The following is a 7,179-nucleotide window of genomic DNA, read 5'->3' as shown; positions in this document are numbered from 1 at the left end:
ACGTGCACTGAAATCTGAGCAGCCAACCGTTTATGGTTGTAGGGGGTGGGCTATTTATAGCCACTTGGCAACCCGACCTGATTTGTCCGAAATGACCCTGGGTCACTAAGGAACTGACACATGTCTCAACGGTCAGACGTCAAACTCTCATGGCAACTTTACTTGGGCTACAAGCAAAGCTGACTTGTCCGGCTCTGGACAAGATTCGCTCTCATTTTCTTCACTCGAAGACATAGGTTTTTGGTTTAGGCATCACTTCAGTCATTGTGACTGGTTCTCCTGGACCCCACTTAACAGTACGGTGGTTCCTATGACTCAACACAAAAGAAAAAGAACTACGAAAGATCTAAGTCTTCGAGCTCCATAGGCTTCATAACGTGTCTTCTTTTGTCATAGTCTTCAATGTGAATATCTTCATATACCACCTTTGGCTTCAATGTCTTCATACATTTTTAGGGGTCATCTCTGGTAGTAAAACCGAATCAATGAGGGACTTCTACCTGTGTTATCCTGCAATTCTCACAAACACATTAGTCCCTCAACTAGGTTTGTCGTCAATACTCCAAAACCAACTAGGGGTGGCACTAGATGCACTTACAATATCCCCCTTTTTGGTGATTGATGACAAACTAGTTGAAGTATTCAACGGGGAATATAGTCTGTGAAATTGTAAAGGATAAGGAATTGTCTTCATAAGTTGCAAGGGCTCCCGCTGAAGATGTGCATACAAGTTAATTTGCTTTTGGAATGCAAATGCACATGGCAGGTTGTACTTGTGGAGATCCACTTCAGCTTATGATGACAATCCACTATGCATGTGAAGATATATGAAGATAATGACATGCATAATGGAAAATGGACGTCTGCGGAATGAGATAAGTGTGGAATTTATCGTCGCACATGCGGAATTTATCTTCGCGAAACAGAGTGGCAAACAAGTAGCAGACGACCATCTGGTTTAAGTGCTACAACTCATAAGAACCAAATGTAAAACAAGAGTTGTAAGCATGAAGCAAAATGAAGGGCCACAAGAAGCTCTCGGTCAGTGAGAACACGAGCGCGCTTCTTGGGTCTTGAAGCAGTTGCACTGTCAGTGGCTTCAGTTGAAGCCGGGTGTGGTGCACGTGTAGTGCCAGCCAAAGGATACACCCTAGAGATGGCTTCAACACCTTCATCGTTCTGAGTGAAGCTCTGGTGTTCTGCATTCTGAAGACTCAAAGGTTGTTTGGCAGGCTCAGGATATATGGCTTCAGCAGAGGTATCCACATCTGGCAAGAAGATCCGATGGTTGCGGGCTGAGGGCTGATATGAGATCGCAGAGTGAAGCTTGATCAGTCTCATTACCCAAGGAGCATAGAACTTTAAACCAAACAGATCTGAGCCTGATGTAGCGAGTTGGCGTATGAAGAAATCCTGTGCGTTGAAGCATTTGCCATGAAGGATACAGAATATCAGAGTCTTCATTGCACCCTCGATCTTGGCATTTGGAGAGTGCCCTTTAATAGGCCAGAGAGTCCGCCGGATAATGTGATAGATGGTTCTGGGCAGGTACTTAAAGTCTTCAACGAAGAACTCTGTTGGATAAGGAGCATCGTGGGGCAATGGCTTCATCAAGGAGAGCATCTGACTCATATTTGGTTCAGGCCTCTGGAATATGCTCTCAAGAGCTTCAGTGTGTAGTGGACAGCCTTCCTCGAAGAGTTCGCCAGGAGTGGGCAGGCCGGTGATCTCAATGATATCGAATGCATTGGCTTCGTGATGGACATTGCCAGTCATCCACTCCAGGGTCCAAGTCTTCGGATCTCTATTGTATCCTTTGATGTGGAGGGTGGCATAGAATTGCAGCAGAAGCTCTTCATTCCAGTGCTCTTCATCAGTCACAAACTGCAGCAGACCCACTTGCTTGAAGCAATCCAATGCTTCCTCTAAACATGGCAGACCAACAATGGCTTCAACATCAAGGCGCTTGTGCGGGAAGATGCGACCTTGGTTGTATAGGATGCATGAATAGTAGCTGCGCTGAGGATAGCTCCAGAACCTATCTGATGAAATCCTTTCCCTTGAATAGGGGTTCTTGGAGCTGTTGAAGAACGTATTGTCTGCCTTGAAGCTATTGATGTCAAAGGAGCCAGGTGCTGATGCAGGACCTGGGAACCTTGGCACCCTTGGGACTGGCTTCTGGACATGAGGCCTGTGCTCAACATGGTAATCAAATTGAGGACCTGCAGCAGACTCAGGAACAGAAGTGTTTGGATCAGTAGCTTTGCTGTCTGCTGAAGCTTTTGGTGGGGAGGGCTCCACATTGGCTTCAGTGTTGGTTGTGGCAGCCTCAACATTTTCATCCTCCGCTTGACTAGCTGGAGGGTCAGTCACAAGCACGTTCTCCTGGAGAACTGCTTCTTGGTGGAGCATAGGAGTAGGCTCTTGTGGTGCATCTTCTGCGGCTGATGCAGCCGGAATGTCTTCAGCATAGACTTGAGGCCTTGGACCTTTGCGAAGCCTGCTGAATGCAGACGACGCCTGTGGGGTTAGAGTGGGCTGGGCCTCATTGTCTTCTTCCTCTTGAGGGCGTTCCGTCCATGACGCATATTGTGCAATTGGCGTCAGAGGACGACCAATGCTGATGAGCTCGCTTTGTTCATACTGAGGAAGGGCTGCATCATCTTGTACATTGTCCTGATGACCAATGTCTTCAGCAGCAATGGGGTCGGCTGCTGGTATGTCTTCAGCTTCAGGAGCCTCTGTGGAAGCAGGCTCATGAACTGTCAGTTGTCGTTCTGCGTTGGGGTGAACCATAGAGATAGGTTCAACTATCAAGGGCTCTGTGGGAGCAGCCCGAGATTTCTAGGTCTTTGTTTTCTTCTTGCTGGGGGCAGTAGGAGAGGCTTCAGAGCTTTTCCTCTTCCGGGCTTCAGCCTCAGCATTTCTTGTCTTCTTGAGCTCTGAAGCTGTTGACCGGCTCTTTGGCTTCGAGCCAGTCGTTGCAGTTGGGAAGACAAGCGGAACTGCTTCCTGCCTTGATGCCTCTGGTTCAGCTGGAACAGTGTTCTTCTTTTTCTTTGCGGCCATCTTGGGGTTGATGCCAGGACGCCCAAGTGCCTTGCGCTTCTCAGCCTCATTGTAGGCTTGCACACATCTCTCAGCCAGAGACTTCATCCGCTCACGTGAACCTTGAGCTTCTGCACGCTTCTTCAGAAAGTTTTCCTTGAGCTCGTGCATCATGATCTTAAAGCTCTTCACTTCTTGCACGCTGAGCCTGGCCATATGCTTCTTGAACTGAGCCTTTTCATGATCAATTTTCTGCTTCAGTTCAACAATGCACTGGGCAATTGCAAGTTCTGAGGCAATAGCACCTTGGAAGGCGACGCTGAGGCCAATGGGCAGCTGTAGATCGTCAAAGCTGATGTCTGGTGTGGCAAACCATTCGTCGATGAAGTTGTGGATGATGGCAACATCAAAGAGAGGCAAATTGTTGAAGATTTCAGCTTCTTCTTTGCTCTTGATGAGCTGCTCGAGAGCGTCATCTCCAAGATCTTCATCACTTGACAGATCAATGGCTTCGCTGCGCAGAATGGCAGCAGTTGTGAGCTCTTTGCTGGTGTGTGGCTGAGGCATCTTGGCCTTCTGGGGCTTGGAGACGTGGGATACGTCTTCAGACTGCACACTGTCTTCAGGAGGTGCAGTTGCCAATGGCTTCGCCCTTGAGATTTTTGATGAAGGGGCTGACTTTGAAGCTTTTGGCTTCTTCGACTGCTTTGGCTTCGGTACAGCAGGAGCTTCATCAGACTCTGAGTCAGCTGGAGGGTCATTCACGACAGTCCCTTGGACTAAGATGCGGGTGATGAGGCCCTCAAGATTGGTATACGGACCGATGATATTGGGTTCTGCGTAGCGTGTGCCATCTGCCCTTGGTGCTGAGGGACCAGGGTTGAAGTCTAACCCAAATTTCTTCTTGTTCTGCTTCGCTGATTGTTGGGCAAACTGGAAGTTGTGCTTGAACAGATTGTCGTCGCGACACTAGAGTAGTGACGACGGATGTGCATCATCAGGATGTGGCCCACGAACCATGCATGGATAGAAGCTTTGGGTAATAGCTTCATCTCTGGACCTGGGTACAAGGTTCTTGTATAAGATGTCTCCCCACGGTCTTTTGATGGCACTTTTCTCAGCATACTCTTGGGTTGTGAAGCGGTATTTGAACCATTGTTCTGCCCAGTAGCGTCGAATCCATTGGATTCGTGTCTTGTGCTGCCCATAATTCTCTTCAGGATCTGTTTTATACATATCTGCTAGGTCTTCAGGCAGATCTTTGGAAGTTCCTCCACGTCGCTGTCTGCCCTCCTTCCTTGTTGCTGCTTCTGAAGCCATAAACTTTAACTTGAAAGGCTTCAAAACTTTCAAAGGCTTCAAAGGCTTTCTTTTGCTGGACCAACAGGAACTGGCTTCAGGAGAATTTATGTGATGCTGTAGGAATTCTGCAAATGAATGCAGACTATGAGAACTGAAGGATTCTCCCACGGTCATGTACCTGTGACAGCATTAAGGTGCGAGGGAAGGGGAAGAGGTCATATGCATTCTCAGAAGGTTTTGAAGATTAATCAGTTTAGAAGACATTGACCTCATCGTGCGAAGACATTCACTCATAGATAAGAAGTTGGTTCCAGATTTGTACGAATCCACAGATCAGTACAAGTGAGGAATCTAACTACTTTGTGAAGCACAAGTGAATATACTAGGCATGTTATGAGATGCAGTTTGAGAGAGATTTAGCTTGTGTGAACAGAAACTTCTTGTGGTAGAAAGTGACAGAACAAGAGGATCTATGGTGCTGTAAAAAGGCAGTTTTATTTACCACACTGAGAACTGCTAGACGAAGCGAGAGATGAGGCCGAGCAGTTCAATCCTCCGTGCCCTAACTTGGCGACGGAAGACACCTACGGCGATGGCGGAGAGGACGATGTCCGCGATCGGCGTGAAGACGGCGTCGGAGAGGTTGCGGCAGCGAAGCGCTTCGTCGCCGGCGTCGTCGAGAGCTAGCGGTGGCGCTAGGGTTCGTGCGAGGGTGGAAGAAGGAGATAATGACCGCGGTAAGTGTGAATTTATAGGCGCAGGGGCGGCACTGCACTATTACTCACGTGCCCCTGGCGATTCGCATCTGAGGAACGTGGCCATCATGCGGTATTTTGGGGGCAGTTCCACATACCACGCACGCCTGGATTGTTGGGCGGTCGTTCCTACTTCTCCGGATTTCATGTGGATAAATGAGCATTGAAAACGGACTTAAATGTTGTCTCTGTGTCTTCTGCTGACAAGGACGCAGAGAAGACATTCGACAGTTTCAATAGAATGCATATGACTTGGAGAGATAGAATTTGAGATAGAGAGCATAGAGAGGTTAGGGTCCGATCACATTCACTTAGTTCAAAAGATTCAAACAAGAAGACATAGCTATAAGTGAATGCTGTAGAGGACAGAACACTAGTATATACATATATCTATATAATCAACGTAGTGAAGATAATCATGAAGACATGTTGAGTTCGAAGCCAAACCAAATGTGAAGACATTGCAAGGTAACGCCATGAGTGAAATATTTCAAAATAGAACATTTGGTGGTGGCGTTACCCACCGTATAGGAAGTATTAGACCCAGACACGGCGCACAATTATCGTGGCGCTCCGAAGTCAAATTCCACATTAATGTATTCACACTTAGAATGTATGTCTTCATTGATTGAAGATATACTTCACTTCGTGTGTTGCACATCTAAGTCATCAATATGCATAAGGGTTAGGATGTGTGCCTGATCACATGACATTTGAGGATTCCAGGAGATTTAGCTCACACCGTAACTTGCAACACCTCTTCTCATCCAAGGGCTTGGTGAAGATATCTGCCAATTGTTCTTCAGTGTTGACGTGTATGATATCAATGTCTTCCTTCACAACATGATCTTTGAGAAAGCGATGACGAATTTCAATGTGCTTTGTCTTCGAGTGCTGAACTAGGTTGTTGGCAATCTTGATGGCGCTTTCGTTGTCGCAGTAAAGTGGCACTTGCTTCAGATAAATGCCATAGTCCTTGAGTGTTTGCTTCATCCACAGAAGCTGAGCGCAGCAAGATCCAGCAGCAATGTATTCAAATTCAGTAGTGGAGAGAGCTTCTTTGAAGACCAACATACAAGTGATCGTCCCAGAAAGTGACATGTGCCTGATGTAGACTTGCGATCAACTTTGTCACCAGCATAATCAGCATCCGAAAATCCAACCAAATCAAACTCTGAGCCCTTTGGATACCATAATCCTAGAGTTGGGGTGTGAGCCAAATATCGAAGAATTCGCTTCACAGCTAAGTGATGCGATTCCTTTGGTGCCGCTTGAAATCGAGCACACATGCAAACACTAAGCATAATATATGGCCTAGATGCACATAGATAAAGTAAAGAACCAATCATGGAGCGGTATACCTTTTGATCGAACTCTTTACCATTGTCGTCAGGACCCAGATGATGTTTGGCTGGCATTGGTGTTGTGAAGCCTTTGCAGTCTTGCATACCGAACTTCTTCAGGCAATCTTTGAGATACTTCTCTTGAGATATGAAGATGCCATTGCGTTGTTGTTGTATTTGAAGACCAAGGAAGAACTTCAGCTCCCCCATCATAGACATCTGATATTGCTCTTGCATCATATAGCCAAATTCTTCACTGTACTTCTGATTGGTGCAGCCGAAGATAATATCATCCACATATATTTGGCACACAAACAGTTCACCATCATATGTCTTCATGAAAAGAGTGGGATCCAGGGAATCAGGTATGAAGCCTTTGCTCTTCAGGAAGTATTTGAGTGTGTCATACCAGTCCCTAGGGGCTTGTTTGAGGCCATACAGTGCCTTGTTGAGCTTGTATACCATGTCAGGATGTTTTGGATTTTCAAAGCCAGGCGGTTGTGCAACATACACTTCTTCTTCAATCTTGCCATTGAGAAAGGCACTCTTCACATCCATTTGATATAGAAGTATGTTATGATGATTTGCATAGGCCAGCAGTATGCGTATGGCTTCAAGCCTAGCCACAGGAGCAAATGTTTCATCGAAGTCAATGCCTTCCACTTGAGTATATCCTTGAGCAACGAGACGAGCTTTGTTTCTGACAACTTGACCATGCTCATCTTGCTTGT

Source organism: Triticum dicoccoides, chromosome 5A (genome assembly GCF_002162155.2).
Source record: "Triticum dicoccoides isolate Atlit2015 ecotype Zavitan chromosome 5A, WEW_v2.0, whole genome shotgun sequence".
Taxonomy (NCBI): Eukaryota; Viridiplantae; Streptophyta; class Magnoliopsida; order Poales; family Poaceae; genus Triticum; species Triticum dicoccoides.
Note: the sequence above shows the minus strand (reverse complement) of the source record.